The sequence below is a fragment of the Panthera leo genome, chromosome A3 (genome assembly GCF_018350215.1).
Source record: "Panthera leo isolate Ple1 chromosome A3, P.leo_Ple1_pat1.1, whole genome shotgun sequence".
Taxonomy (NCBI): Eukaryota; Metazoa; Chordata; class Mammalia; order Carnivora; family Felidae; genus Panthera; species Panthera leo.
The window spans coordinates 89031351-89047171 of record NC_056681.1 but is presented as its reverse complement, the minus strand read 5'-3'; the positions used below and the strand labels follow the sequence as shown (position 1 = coordinate 89047171).

At 36.0% G+C, this 15821-nt stretch overlaps 1 protein-coding gene and 1 long non-coding RNA gene across 17 annotated transcripts in view; one reads left to right on the top strand and one right to left on the bottom strand.

The window, feature by feature from the left end:
* The window catches only part of EXOC6B (exocyst complex component 6B), a 612462-nt gene that overhangs the window by 59487 nt on the left and 537154 nt on the right, over window positions 1–15821 (top strand). The window lies entirely within an intron of this gene.
* Window positions 3117–3978, bottom strand: LOC122216192. The gene is made up of 3 exons (XR_006200779.1): window positions 3859–3978; window positions 3553–3725; window positions 3117–3218 (listed from the first exon to the last, which is right to left on the bottom strand). It is a non-coding gene; the product is annotated as an uncharacterized LOC122216192 (long non-coding RNA).

Sequence of the window (15821 nt, the reverse complement as noted above, 5' to 3'; positions counted from 1 at the left end):
AGCCTGAGCTGAAATCAAGAGTCGGATGATTAACCAACTGAGACACCCTGGTGTCCCTAAAATGAGTCTCTTAAAGACAGTATATACTTGGATCATGTTTATTCTGTTTTGTTTGTTTTTGTTTCATTTTAAATCCATTTCATCAATCTCTGCCATTTAATTTAAAAGACAAATCTGTTTTCATTTATTGTAATTATTGATATGGAAGGATTTACTTTTGCCATTTTCCTGTTTGTTTTATATATCTTATATTTTTTCTGTTCCTAAATTTCTCCATTATGTATTTTTTATATTTATATCTATTTAAATAAATAAATGTATATTAATATTATATTATCATATTTATATTTTATATATTTATATTATTATATTGTATTTATATAAATATTTCTATAAAATAAATATTTATTATATTAGGTATTTTCTAGTTTTAATACTTTGGTTTCATTCTCTTTTCTTTTACTATATATTTTACGCTTATTTTCTTAGTGGTTGTCCTTGGGGATTACAATTAACATCTTAATTTATGGCATTCTACCAATTTGAATTCAACAGTATACAAAAACTTTGCTCCTACAGAATTCCCTCTTGTCTTTCTGTTGTCATAAATTATATCTTTATACATTGTGTGCCCACCAGAACAGATTAGAGTTATTGTTTTGTACAGTTGTTTAAAAAAGTGTTTATTTATTTATTCTGAGGGGGTGAGGGGCAGAAAGAGAAGGAGAGAGAAAATCCCAAGCAGGCTCCGTGCTGTCAGTGCAAAGCCCGAACTGTGAGATTATGACCTCAGCCAAAATCAAGAGTTGGACACTCAACTGACTGAGCCATCCTGGTGCCCCTGTACAGTTGTTTTTAAATCAGATAGGAAAAATGAGGAGTTATAGGCCAAGAGTACATTAATACTGACTATTATATTTACCTGTGTAGTTAACCTTTATTGATGTTATTTCCTCATGTGGATTTGAGTTACTGTGTTTTCATTTCAGCCTGAAGAATTCTCTTTAGTTTTCTTATAAGGCAATTTATTAATGATGGACTCTTTCCAGTTTTTATTTAGGCAAGAATGTCTTAATTTCTCCTCAATTTTGAAGGATAGTTTTGCCAGATAATTAATTCTTGGTTAACAGTTTTGTCTCTTAGCGCTTTAATATGTCATCTCATTACCTTCTGGACTCCATGGTTTCTGATGAAAAATCAGCTGCTAATCTTACTGAGACTTCTCGGTACATGACAAATCATTTTTCTTGCTACTTTCAAGATTCTGTCTTTTAAAGTTTTATTATAATGTGCGTTAGTATGGATCTCTTTTAAGTTTTCCATACTTGGAGTTTGTTGATCTTCTTAGATGCGTATATTCATGTCTTTCATCAAGTTTTGGAAATTTGTGTCCATTATTTCTTTCAAATATTTTTTCCGTTCCTTTTTCTCTCTCTGCCTAGGACTTTCATAATGTGTATGTTGGTACACGTTTTTCATTTTTCTTTTTTCTTTCTGCTCCTCAGAATGTTTTTGCTTTCTGTTCCTCAGACTGGATAATTTCAATTGATCTGTCACCAAGTTAGTTGATTATTTCTTTGTTTACTTAAATCTCCTAGTAAACCCATCTCATAAATTTTTTATTTCAGTTATTGCATCTTTCAACTCCAGAATTCCCATTTTATTTTATTTTTTGTAATTTTTATCTCTTTATTGACATTCTTTATTTGGTGAGACATTATTCTCATAGTTTCCTTTAAGTCTTGTCTTTCCTTTAAGTCTTTTTACTGTTTCCTTTTTTTTTTCCCATGTATGGTCCATACTTTATTATTTCCTTGCATGCCTCATAATTTTTTTGTTGAAAACCAGACATTTTGAATATCATAACCCTTTCCAGGGTTTGTTGTTGCTGCTTGTTGTAGTTGTTTGTTTGTTTAGTGAATTTTCTGAACTAATTTTGTTGTCTGTATTATTTGTTGGGTGTGGCCATGGAAGCATATGTTCCTTTAACTTAGTGGTAAGCTAATCATTTGATGGAGATTTTTTCAAACCCTGGGATTCAGCTGTTTTTTTCTTGATTAATCATTCCCTTGGTTTCAGCAAGCTTTTGATTAGTATCAAGAGTTCTGAGAGAATTGATTTTGACCATTCTTGCCAATTTATTCATTATTTTTATGGACTTTTGGATGGACTTTTGGTTTCCCACCCTGACATTTTTGCCTCTGACTTTTGAGGAATCACATTAATTTCTTCACTCAGTAAATATTTATTGAGTCCCTGCTATGTTCCAGACACTGCTGGACATACTTACATGCAGCATTCAGAATACTGAGCTTCCTGGGAAGGCCTGAAGGCAAGAGGGGTTGGAAGCTAACATTCACTGGTGCTGGTGAACACTATTGTATAGTATTTGATTTTTGTTTTTATTCACAATTCCTAATGATCAGAGGAGTTGAGCATCTTTTATGTATATTGACCAGTTTTACTTTTTCTGCTATCAGTTGGAAACTCATAAACTTTGTCCATTTTATTTTCTGTTGGGTTGTTTGCTTTTATTTACTGATATTGTAGGACTCTTTATATATCATGTATGTTAAGCTTTTGTTACATGTTTTATAAATACATTTTCTCATTTTGTTTTTTGACCTAATTTATGTTGCAAGTGTTTTTTTAATTTTTTGTTTTTAATTCATTTTTTTATTAAAAAATGTTTTTAAATGTTTATTTATTTTTGAGAGACAGAGAGAAACAGAGTGTGAGTGGGAGAGGAGCAGAGAGGGAGACCCAGAATCTGAAGCAGGCTCCAAGCTCAGAGCTGTCAGCATAGAACCTGACGTGGGGCTTGAACTCACAGACTGCAAGATCATGACCTGAGCTGAAGTCGGACACGTGACTTTTTTTTTTTTTTTTAAGTAATCTCACACCCAATGTGGGGCTTGAACTCACAACCCTGAGATAAAGAGTTGTATGCTCCTCTGATTGAGCCAGCTAGGTGCCCCTATATTGCAAGTTTTTATAGAGAACTTTAACATATTATTGTAGTAAAATCTACCAGTCTTTTCCTTTGTGGCTTCTGAGTTTTATGTTAAATTATAAAAACAATATTCAGATTTTCTTTAGGTATACTGATTTTTTAATTGATATTTCTGTTGAGATCATTGTAGGTTCACATACAGTTGTAAGACATAACAGAGATATCCTAGGTACTCTTTATCCAATTTCCTGCCAGTAGTAACATTCTGTAAAATAGTAGTACAACATTAAAATTAAGATACTGATGTGATACAGTCTGCCAGTGTTAGTCATATTTCTATGTCTAACTTGTAGTCATCTATGTATGTGTATTTAGTTTTGTACAATTTTATTTCATGTAAGTTGGTGTATTTCCCAACACAATCAATATACTGAACAGTTTCATCACCATAAGGATCCCTTGCATTACCCTTTTATTATCATTTTCACCTCCCTGCTGCCCCACCTCATAACTACTAACTACTGATCTCTCTCCATTTTTGAAATTTTGTAATTTCAAAATTGTTGTATAAATGGGATCATACAGTATGTATTAGTTACCTTTTGGGATTAGACTTTTCTTTTCACTCAGGGTAATTCTCTGGAGATTCATCCAAGTAGTTCTGTGTATTAATAACTTAATCTTTTGTGTTGCTGAATAGTATTCCATGATACGAATGTAGCACAATTTAACCACTTGTTGGAAGTCATCTAGCCTGTTTCCAGTTTCTTAGCTGTGGTATAATATGAAATCTATATTAGGTCTTTTTCTCTGGTTCCTGGCTCACAGCTCCTAAAACTCTTGGCATTGCTTGAGTGATAGGAGCATCTTTTGTTATTCCTAACATATATCCCTTTCAGCCATACCTCAGCTTATGCTAACGAAGTGACTCTTGGGGGACGCTTAGGTGGCTTTAGAATGGGGTCTAGTCAGCAGAAAGACCTCTTTGATTAGAGGGTTAGAACTTTTAGCCCCGTACCCCAGCCTCTGGGGAGGAGAAAGAGGCTGGAGATGGAATCCAGTCACCGATGACCACTGATTTAATCAATCATAAAATTCCCTAAAGAATGGGATTTGGAAAGATTCTAAGGTGATGAACACATCAAAGAGCTTGGGAAGGTGATGTGCCTGGAGAGAGCATGGAAGCTACCCATACCCCTTTTTCCCATGTCAGCTTTATAGATCTCTTCCATTGGCTCTTCCTGATTTGTATCCTTTATAATAAACCAGTAGTGGTAAGTGCTTTCCTGAGTTCTGTGAGTTGTTCTTGTGACTTATTGAACCTGACCTGGAAGAGGGGCATAGGAACCCCTGAATTTGTAGTTGATCAAACATAATCTGAGTGGCTTGGGTACCCTGTTTGTGGCTGGTGTCTGAAGTGGGGGCATTCTTCTGGAACTAAGCCCTTAACTTGTGGGGTCTGACATTAACTCCAGTAGTAAGTGTCAGAATTGGTGTCAGAGAATCAGACAATTGGTGTTGGTAAAGACGGCACATATTTGATATCAAGAAGAGAAAGAACCTTTCACTTATTATTATGGATAAAGCTGCTATGAACGTTTGCATACAAATTTTTGTATTTTTTGGTCAACATAGGTGGTCATTTTTCTGGAATAAACACCCAGGAGTGCGGTTGTTGAATTTTATGATAAGCGTATGTTTAGTTTTTTAAGAAACTGCCAAACTATTTTTCTGAATGGCTGTACTGTTCTGTGCCTTCCCACCAATAATGCATGAGAGATCCAGTTTCTCTGCATCCTCACCAGCATTTTGGTGTTGTCGCCTCTTTTTATTTCAGCAATTCTGATGTACAGTGGTACTGTAATATTGTTTACTGTGATTAAAGTCCATTTTTTAGTTTACTTATTTTTAAGTTTATTTATTTTTGAGAGAGAGAGAGAGAGAGAGTACGTGTGAATGGGGGACAGGCAGATAGAGAGGAAGAGAGCGAGAATCAGAGAGCCCAATGCAGGACTTGATCTCACAAACCCAATCTCATGAACCCATGAGATCATAACCTGAGGCAAAATCAAGAATCGGGTGCTTAACTGACTGAGCCTCCCAGGTGCCCCAAGTCCATCTTTATTGCTGTGTTGTATAGAATGACCGATTTATTATTTGCACTATTTGTGTGGGATTTACTATTGTTCCAAGTTTATGTTTTCGTAGATGTGGCCTGTTGCCCTTCTAAAGGTTGACAGTACTTAGAAACTTATGAGACTGGATGGTGATACTGATTAGCGTGAGTTTTTGAGGGTGTATAATGAAATATGTCAACATTTGAAAGACTTAACAAAACCAAGTGAACCAGTATTTTCAGATGACCAACGCCCTATGATACAAAATCATATGGGTACAAGATTCATTCATTCAAAGTGTAAGACAAATGGATTTTATTCTGAAACTCATAAAGTTTTGAGGTTGTAACATAAATTTGTATATATGTATATATATAAAAATACATGGAAAAGCTTTAAAAATACATTGTCGTTTTTTCCAACTGCATGTGTATGAGGGTTTTCCTCCTATCCTTCAGACAAAACTCTGCACTGCAGTAGATTGAATGTAGGAGTGGTTATGGAATCCAGATGTATTCTGTTAAGCCAGCCATTAAAGAGATTTGCATGACTGTAAAACAAGCTGTTCTATTTTTTGTTTTAGAATGTATAACTATTTTTCATAAAATATATTCTTTAACATTTTTTAAAAAATGTATTTCTGAGAGACAGAGACAAAGCATGAGCAGTGGATGGGCAGATAGAGGGAGACACAGAATCTGAAGCAGGCTTCAGGCTCTGAGCTGTCAGACACAGAGCCCGATGAGGGGCTTGAACCCACGAACCATGAGATCTGACGTTTAACCAACTGAGCCACCCAGGCGCCCCAACATAAAATATATTCTTTAACATGTTTAATGGGTTGTTAATTTTAAATGAATTAATTTTTTACTTTCTCAGTTTTAATTTCTAATGATAATATGTATGTATATTCATATGTTCATATGAATTCATATGAAAAGTTCTTTAGAGTCCTCAATTGTTAATAATGTAAAGGGCTTCTGTATCTAAAAAGTCTGAGAACTGCTAGTTTAGATGAAAGGAGATTGAAGAGGCACGACAACTGAAGGGAATAGATGATCCTGGATGGGATACCCTCCAGAAAGAAATGAAAATGCTCTAACGAATATTATTGGGACGGTTGACAAAATTGGGATGTGGACTATGACTTAGCTTATAATTGTATCAATGTAAATTTCTTGAATTTGCTAACTGTGCTGTCATTAGGTAAGAGAAGAAATACACACTGCGGTTTTAAGGGCTCAGTGTATGAACATATGCTCAAATGGTTTAGGAAAATAAAAATGTATATATACATACAAGGAATGATAAAACAAATGTGGCAAACTTACACATTGGTGAATTCTGCGTAAAGGCTATTACAGGAGTTCTCAGTATTACTCATGCAGTGTGAAATTATTTAAAAATTAAAACTAAAAAATAATGAAGGAATATAATGAAGTTTTAGAAGCAGATTTTACAGGTTAATCGGTAAGTCTTTTATTGTGTTAGTGAATGAAATGTTTCCAGCAGTTGGTACTCTAGCTATGTAAGTACTTTGCCAGTTTCACCACTTTTCCGGGGACACTCCTTGTGCTCTGCTGCCCCCTAGTGACTTTTATGTTCATCAGCAATTTACTCTGCAAGTACCACCACTTGGAAATTTAGAGCACTGTAGTCCTTCAACAATAACTTAGTATTAAGTAAAAGAGGTGTTTTGGGGGGGGGGGCATGGAGGAAGTTACTACTGTAAGCCATATCTCATAGTGTCTTTTTTCTTTGAATTAAAAAAAAATTGTATTTTTGATCTTGTGGTTCCTTTGTATTGAATTTGTAGTTCAAAAATCCAAAGGCCCTGAAAACATTTGTTGTCCAAGCTTGTCTAAATTCATCCGGCAACAAAACCTGACAAGCATTGACCTGAAGTAGTGATAGCCTTTTTTTTTTTTTTTGAAAATTTTTTTTAACGTTTATTTATTATCGAAAGACAGAGAGTCAGAGCGTGAGCAGGGGAGGGGCAGAGGGAGAGGGAGACACAGAATCTGAAGCAGGCTCCAGGCTCTGAGCTGTCAGCACAGAGCCTGATGTGGGCTCGAACTCGCAAACCGTGAGATCATGACCTGAGCTGAAGTTGGACGCTTAATTAACTGACTGAGCCACCCAGGCGCCCCAGTGATAGTCTTTATATTTACTGTTGTATAAATATTCCTACATTTTGCTGCAGAAATACTAATGTGATAGATGAGGGGAATGCTTCTTAAGACCTCACTGGGGATGTTATGAAATGTACGAAATATGCACCCTACTTTTTAAAATCTGGAAAATTCTGAATTCTGAAACATTTCTGTTTCAGGGATTTTTAGGTTAGGGATTGGAGATGTGTACCTGATTTGCTTAGCTTTGACTCCCAGTTATTAGGTATGAAGCAGTCTACTAGCTTATGCTGCTTTCTATTTTTTCTTTTCTCTTTTTAGTTGTGTAATTTTTACATACTATATTTATATACTATGTTTTGTGACTTTTAACCTGATCTTGTTTTTTGTCTTAGAGTTGCAGTTAAATATGCTCTGCCCTGTTATGGAAAGACTAGAGCCCTGCCAGTCTTCCTGGTTGAAGTTTCTCCTGTCGTTTAGTTTGGTTGGAGTTCTTCCTCTAGTAGTTGCTTTAAGAAGGACTTAGGTGAACACATTTTTCAGTTAACTGTATATTCAGAATGGCTGCTGTGTAGACTTTATACCGAAAAGAGAGCTTCTTTGAACTTAAAAATCTTGGATTTTCTTTTCATGATAGTTGACTTTTTCTTTTCCTGTTCATTGGCTCTTCTTTTAATCTTTAGGAATTACTCTAAGGATTACAATATGCATCTTTGACTCATAGATGGTAGTATAAATTATTACTTGTGTCACTTCCATGACAGTGCTAGGATCATTGAACACTTGATTTTCATTTATCCTCTCCTACCTCTTAAGCTATTGCTGTCATGAATTTTAATTTTGCATGTCATTTAGTGCCCATAAGACATTATCCTTATTATTTTTTAGAGTCAGCATTCATTACTGTTTACCCTTTTGGGTTAATTTTCATTTCCTCCACCATTCTGTGCTTCTTTCTGAGATTGTTTTTGCATGACGAACTCTCTGCAGCATTTGTTTGTTTGTTTGTTTATTATTTATTCATTTATTTAAATGTTTATTCATTAAAATTTTTTTAATGTTTATCTTTTTTTGAGAGAGAGAGAGAGAGAGAGAGAGAGAGCGCGCGCACAAGCAGGGGAGGGGTAGAGAAAGAGGGAGTCAGATTCGAAGCAGGCTCCAGGCTCTGAGCTGTCAGCGCAGAGCCCGATGCGGGGCTCGAATTCATGAAACACAAAATCATGACCTGAACCAAAGTTGGATGCCCAACCAACTGACCATTCCTGTTTATTCATTTTTGAGAGAGAGAGAGAGAGAGAGAGAGAGCGAGCATGAGCACGGGAGGGCAGAGAGAGAGGGGGCAGAGGATGACAGCAGCGAACCTGCTGCGGGGAACTGTGAGATTATGACCTGAGCTGAAGTTGGACGCCCAGCCAGCTGAGTCACCCAGGCGCCCCTGCAGCATTTCTTTTATTTTTATTTTTTTATTTTATTTTTATTTTTTCAACTTTTTTAAATTTATTTTTGGGACAGAGAGAGACAGAGCATGAACGGGGGAGGGGCAGAGAGAGAGAGGGAGACACAGAATCAGAAACAGCTTCCAGGCTCCGAGCCATCAGCCCAGAGCCTGACGCGGGGCTCGAACTCACGGACCGCGAGATCGTGACCTGGCTGAAGTCGGACGCTTAACCGACTGCGCCACCCAGGCGCCCCATTTTTAATGCAAGTCTACTACTGACCTGTTCTCTTAACCATTTGCAACTATACAGATTATTGGCATTAAGTATATTCACATTGTTGTACAGCCATGGCCATCATCCATCTCCAGAACCTTCTTAATGTTCCCAAACTGTACCTATTAAACAGTGACTCCCCATTCTCCCCTTTCCCCTGCCCCTGGCAGCTACCATTCTACTTTCTGTGTCTCTGAATCTGACTATTCTAGGTACTTTCATGTAAGTGGAATCATACAGTATTTGTTCTTTTATGACTGGTGTCTTTCACTTACTGTAACGTCTTCAGGGTTCATTCATGTTGTAATATGTGCCAGAATTTCCTTCCTTTTTAAGGCTGAATAATATTTTATCTTAGGTGTACCTCCTTTTGTTTATCCATTCATCTGTCAGCGAACACTTGGGTTGCTTCTTCCTTTTGGCTTTTGTGAATAATGCTACTATGAACATAGATGTAGAAATATTTCTTTGAGTCCCTGCTTTCAGTTGTTTTGGGTGTATACCTACAGGTGGAATTGCTGGATCACATGGTAACTTTATTTTTAATTTTTTGAGGAACTGCCAAGGTATCATTCAGTTGTTGTTTGACATATCTTTTCTGTTTAATGTTACTGTTGTTCCTTTAATATTTTCTCCTTTCTTTTCGGTTTTCTGTAGTTTTACTCTGATGTATTTAGGTATAGTTTTCTTTGTATTCACCCTGCTTGGGGTTTGCTGGGCTTGAAACTGTGGATTGATGTCTTTTATTAGTTTTGGCTAAGAAATAGTTGACCATGGTGTCTTTAGACGTTTCTGCCCTGTTATGGAAAGACTAAACCCCTTTCATGGGAGTCACAAATTCAAGATGATTTTCGTAATACCACTAACTTCTTCTACTCACATTTCTGCAGGAGAATATATAGTATAGTATCCTAGAGACTACGTGATATATGAAAACATCACTGTTTCAAAGGCTAATGTGATACATGCTTATGTTTTCTTATGCTTAAATTCTTTTGTTAGTTTAATTTTTAATGTGACAAATGTTGATAAATATAACCATATATACAGAAGCACTTGGGGACCTTAGTATTTTTTAAAAGCATGAAGATATCTTAAGGTGAAAAAGTTTGAGAACTGCTGGGGTGGGCCTTTGGACTGTGTGCCGTATGCTTCGTATTTCGAATAGTCTTCTATATTTTACATCTTTTTGTTTTCCTTTTCATGCTTCAGTCTAGACATTTTCTATTGATTTATCATCACTAATCCTCTCTTGCTGATAAACCATCTATGCAGTTCTTAACTTTAAAAATCATATTTTTTGCTTCTGATTTTTTCCCCTCCATTTTAAAATAATATAGATTTAAAAAATTTTTTAAAAAATATTTATTTATTTTTGAGACAGAGAAAGACAGAGCATGAACGGGGGAGGGTCAGAGAGAGGGAGACACAGAGTCTGAAGCAGGCTCCAGGCTCCGAGCTGTCAGCACAGAGCCCGACGCAGGGCTCAAACTCACGGACTGTGAGATCATGACCTGAGCCGAAGTCGGATGCTTAACCAACTGAGCCACCCAGGCTCAGCCCAGCCACCCAGCCCCTAAAATAATATAGATTTTAAGGCTCTGGTGAAATTTTCTGTCTCTCATCAATATTGTTAATCTTTCCTCCCTTTTTTTCTTGTCTTACTAATCATAACCGTTTTAAAGTCCTTTCATGATAATGTCAACGTCTGGATCATCTATGGATCTTGACCTTCAGTCATGTGATCCTCTCCTTTAGCCTGCCTGGTAATTTTGGCCTAATGGGGATAAAAATTGTGGAGGTTCTGGATGACCTATCTTCTCTAAGAAGAGGTTAACCCCTCCACCCTCTTTTTTGTAAGGCAGATAGAGTGGCAGTGATCTTTGTCCCGTCAGAGCTTGCTAGATTCAGGGTTCAGCGCTGGCGAGGCTGTGGCTGTCGGTGGTGCACTACTGCCTTATGGTATCCTATCACAAAGATGTGTAGCCTTGGAGTGATGATTAGGGCCCCTTCTTTCAGGTGGACACTGAATTCTAATCTTTATTTCCTCTATATCTCAAAACTTCTTAACACCCTGTTCTGCATCTCAGAGGCGTTTTGCTTGTCTTCTTAGCCTCTTGTCCATTGTAGCTTAAGAATCCAGCAAGTTGTGTTGAGGGAAGGAGAGAGCAGTATTCTGTTTCCTTCCCATTTTTCCTCTCCAGGATCTTTACTTCTTAAGTCTCTAATTTATGTCACTTCAGCTCCACAAAACTGTCAAAAACTGATTTCTCTTCCTCTTAGTCATGGCCTTCTGCTCAGTTTCTTTACTGGAAACTTAGCTTTACTTGTGCACAGATTTAGCAAATGCCTCGAGGGGAAAAAGTGACTAAAGAATGTTGGCTCAGCTCTTCTCATTTTTCCCCTGGCCTCCAGCATCTTGTTCCTTTAATTTCTGATTGCCTTAGTGGTACAAGTATATGGAGAAGAGAGGGAGAGAAGTGATATGGAATGAGGTAAGTCTGATCTAATTATAGCAGGACATAGATGATATATGAAACTGATAAAAAGAAAGCAGCAATATTATCATATTTCTTACAGATATGGGCTTACCTCCAGAAATTAAAACCAGAAACATTTAAAAACAGTTTAAAGTGATTTTTTTTTTCTGGAAAATTAGAATAGAAATCCAAGAAGCTTAAAGATCTTCAAGCAGGATAAACGTAAGCAACAAAATTACACCAAGGCACTTCACAAAGGAATGACAACAATAGCTCAAAAGATGGGAAGGAGGAAAATGGAGGTATACTCAATTAGTTAAAAAGAAAGCAGGGAAAGGAAACCATTCACATTAATATCATTACATATTTGATTAAATTTGAACCTATTATCTTGCTATTTAGTTTTCATTTGCCCCATTTTTTGGGTCCCTTTTTCCTTACTTTCTTTAACTGAGTGAGATTAACTTAATATTTAGCATTCTGGTGTATTCCATTGTAGGCTTTTTAGATATACCTTTTTTTTAAGTTATTGCTGTAAGGATTGTGATATGCATCTTTAAATTATCACAGTTGCTGTGGCCTCAATGTTTTGTGTCCCTTCAAAACTTGTATGTTAATATCGTAACCCCCAAAGTGAGCCTTTGGAAGGTAGTTAGGACAGGAAGGTGGAGCCCTCATGAATGGGATTTGTACCCTTATAAGAAGAAACATGAGAGCTTGTTCTTTCTCTCTGCTGTTTGCAGTGTGAGGATACAATGAGAAGATGGCTGTCTGGTAAACCAGGAAGCGAGCCCTTACTCAACACTGGATTTGCCAGTGTTTTGATCTTGGGCTTCTTAGTTTGCTGAACTGTGAGAAATAAATGTTTGTTGTTTAAGCCATCCAGTCTATGATAATTTATTATAGTAGCCTAAACTGATTAAGACAGCAGTCTATCTTCAAATGATATCATCCCTATTCTTGTGTAACATAAGAGCCTGGGTGGTTCAGTCGGTTAAGTGTCTGACTCTTGATTTCACCTCAGGTCATGATCTTGCAGTTTGTGAGTTCGAGCCCCACATCGGGGTTCTGTGCTGATGGCATGGAGCCTGCTTGGGATTCTCTCTTTCCTTTCTCTCTCTGCACCTACCATGCTCACACTCTCTCTCAAAACTTAAAAAAAAAAAAAAAAAAAAAAGATCCTTTCAACAGTATATTTTCATTTCCCCCAATGACCTTAAGTTATTGCTAACATATTTTTATGTCTATATATGTTACAAATTCTACAATTTGTAGCTAATTATTTTTGGTTTAACATTGTTATAGTTTAAGGAAGTTTAAATAATAAAAACTTTTATGTTTACTATTTCCTGTGCTCTTTATTCCTTTGTGTAGATCCCTATTTTGACCTGATTTCACTTCCTTTCTGCCTAAATAACTTCCTCTAATGTTTCTTGTAGTGCAGGTTTGATGGTAACAAATTCTCTAAGATTTTGTTTGAAAAAAAAAATCTTTATTTGTCCTTAGCTTTTGAAGAATGTGTTTGCTGCATAGAGAATTCAAGGTCTACAATTTGTCCTTTGGTACTTTAAGGATATCTTTCCATTGTCTTCTTGCTTATATAATTTGGATGACAAGTCTGTAGTCATTTTATTTTATTTCTTTGCATCTATTGTGTCCTGTTTTCCTCCTCTGCTTTTAAAGCTCCCCTAGCCCCCTTATTCCTGGTCTTCTGCAAATTCAAGAAACTTTTTCTAACTAATCCAATTCCACACCAAACAGTATTTTACATTACTATAATGCAAAGTATACAGAGTTAAAGTATACAGATTTAAGTGTATAGATTTAAACATTATATTAATTTCTGTACAGGTTTATAATTGCCTTTCATTGTCTTCCATTCTGTCTTTCCTTACTAATTACAGTATTAGCTCCCTCAAAGGTAAACATTCTTGTCTTTTTCCTTTTAGTAAATGCTCAGTAAATATTTGTTAAATGAGCCCATGCCGGAAAAATGTCTAACCCACCTAGAATGGCAAGTTTTCTTAAATTTCTGAGAAAACAGTTTCTATTTAGCCTGCTGTGGTCATTTTATTTTATTATTTAATTTCATTTAATAGTCAGATTTCTCCTGCCTTTTAAGACTTTATTTTTTGTAGTTTAGTGTATTGTGAACATTTTAAATAATTGCCCCCATTTTTCCTCATGAAGTAAATAATCAAGTTACTCTGTAGACTGGAGAACTGGGATGTGATATGAATAGTGATATTCATAGCTTTGGGAGAGTGACCTAAACACAACTCTTTGTTAGTAAGTAGCCTTTGTTTATTTAGTGATGTTTGGATCATTATTTTGTTGACTTCAGAGTTAACTTGTGTAGGGTAGCAGATTTTTAAAGAAATTATAGGACGCAGACCAGATTGATTGACAATAGATGATACATAACCGATAATAGATGCATGGTGAAAATATGCACTAGACCTCAGGGAGATGTCTAACAAATTTTAATTATAGGGTCATTTCTGATAGGAAGGCAGTTTACTTTCCCCACAGTTCCACATTATAATTCCTAATTCCTTGTATTGAACCAATCATGTAGTTTTAATATTCTCTCTTTTCAGAAACCTGTCTCTTAACATGTTAAGCTAGTCTTTATTTTATCATTTGAGTTGTGGTATCATTCGTTCTGTTAAATTTTATTTTTAGGGCCATTTTTCCAAATAAATCTATACAGATCAAGGTTGTTTTAGATTTTGTTTTTTTTTTTCTTTTGGAGTATTAAAAACAAAATCATTTAAGTATCATTTATGATAGTTGAACATATATTTGATTTCATGGTCTAGGTGTAAAGTAAAATCATTGACCAGAGCGGACAGGACACTAAGATGACTCAGTGTAGAGTTAATGACAGGTGAGATCTTAATCAAAGACCATGACCATCACTCAACTAACACTGTTTTGGAAAACAAAGGGCCATATGGCAAGGCTACTTGTGATATGCCAGGGCATTGTTTTGAGAGTATGAACCAGATCATTGATTCTGGATGCTAACATTTGAAAATGATTTCTTGGTGGAGAATATGTAACTTTGGAATTAAGTATTCTCTTAGAATTTCTTTTCAAGGGAAGACACATATGAGAGAAAGGGTAAACAAAATATTTTGTTTATAATTTGCTGTAAAGATGATTTATTACAGTTTAATATTAAACAGCTCAGAAGGCCTAAAATTTATCTCACTTGGTGTTCTAGTTGGTGTTTCTCTCTGACACATGGTGTGAATCAACTGTCCTTCCAACTTGAAAGAGCAGAGAGCTCTCTGACGCAACTCCTTTGTTCTGGGGAATTGTTTCCACTGTGCCTTCAAAAGGGAGGGACATTAAAAGCTTTGGCTCATGACAGTTCTCTCCAAGTTGGACACAGTGGGGGGCTGAATGTTAGTTAAAGGAAGTGGGGTTGGAGACTTCTTCTATAACCTGGACTTATTATTTTTTTTTTTTAAAGACTGAACATTAACTTTTTCAAGCTTTCTATTTGACTTTATGAGATTGATGGTCTCTTCTTTCCCCTTAAAATGGAACCAGAAAATCACACAGTTTTATATGTTGGTGTTTTCCAGGGTTCTCTTGTCTTAGATTGTAGCGTTGCTTAGGTTTTTGCCTTCTCCATAGTAGAGTTTTCTTTTGTGAAAATACTCATGTGCCTACATGACAAAGGGAAACATGGAAATGGAAAGTTGAATGACAAAATTACTGTCTCAAAAGATCTCAGTAGACTGGAAAAATAGATTGTAATTGTGATAGGTAGTAAGTTAGAGATTGGGATATCAACTGAGTGAGTATAGCAGTATATAAAAGCAAATTAAAAGATTTTATGTGAGTTTAAGCTCAATATATGGCATGATATGACGGCCAAAACTGTTAAAGCATTATTGTAAGACTGTTTTAATAGAAGCTGAGTAAAAAAGTTAAAGGAGATGTGTCTTTTTTTCCCCTCTAGCTTGACCATGCTTGATTTTAAAATTGCTAATATTTATAGCATGCGTTCTGTGTGTCAGTCATTGTTTTGATGGTTTACGGATATTATGCCGTTTAATCTTCACACAATAACTGTATGAATTGGTTGCTATTATTATCTGCATATTACAGATGTGGAAACTTAAGTATAGGGAAGTTTAATAATTTGCCCAAGGTCACATAGTTAATAAGTAGCAGAACCAAACTTGAATCCAGGAAGCCTGGCTTTGAAGTCTGTGCTCTTGACCACTGTCCTATACTGCCTGTTTTATTATACTTTAAGAAGAATGTTGACTACTGGAACGTGTCCAGAGGGTAAAAACCTGAATTGAAAGGCTGTTTATATGTGGAATAGTTGAATAATTTGAGATTGTTTAGTCTGGAGAAAGGAAGCGGGGGAGCAAGGACTTGTTCTCAGTGGTCCTTTGAGGGCA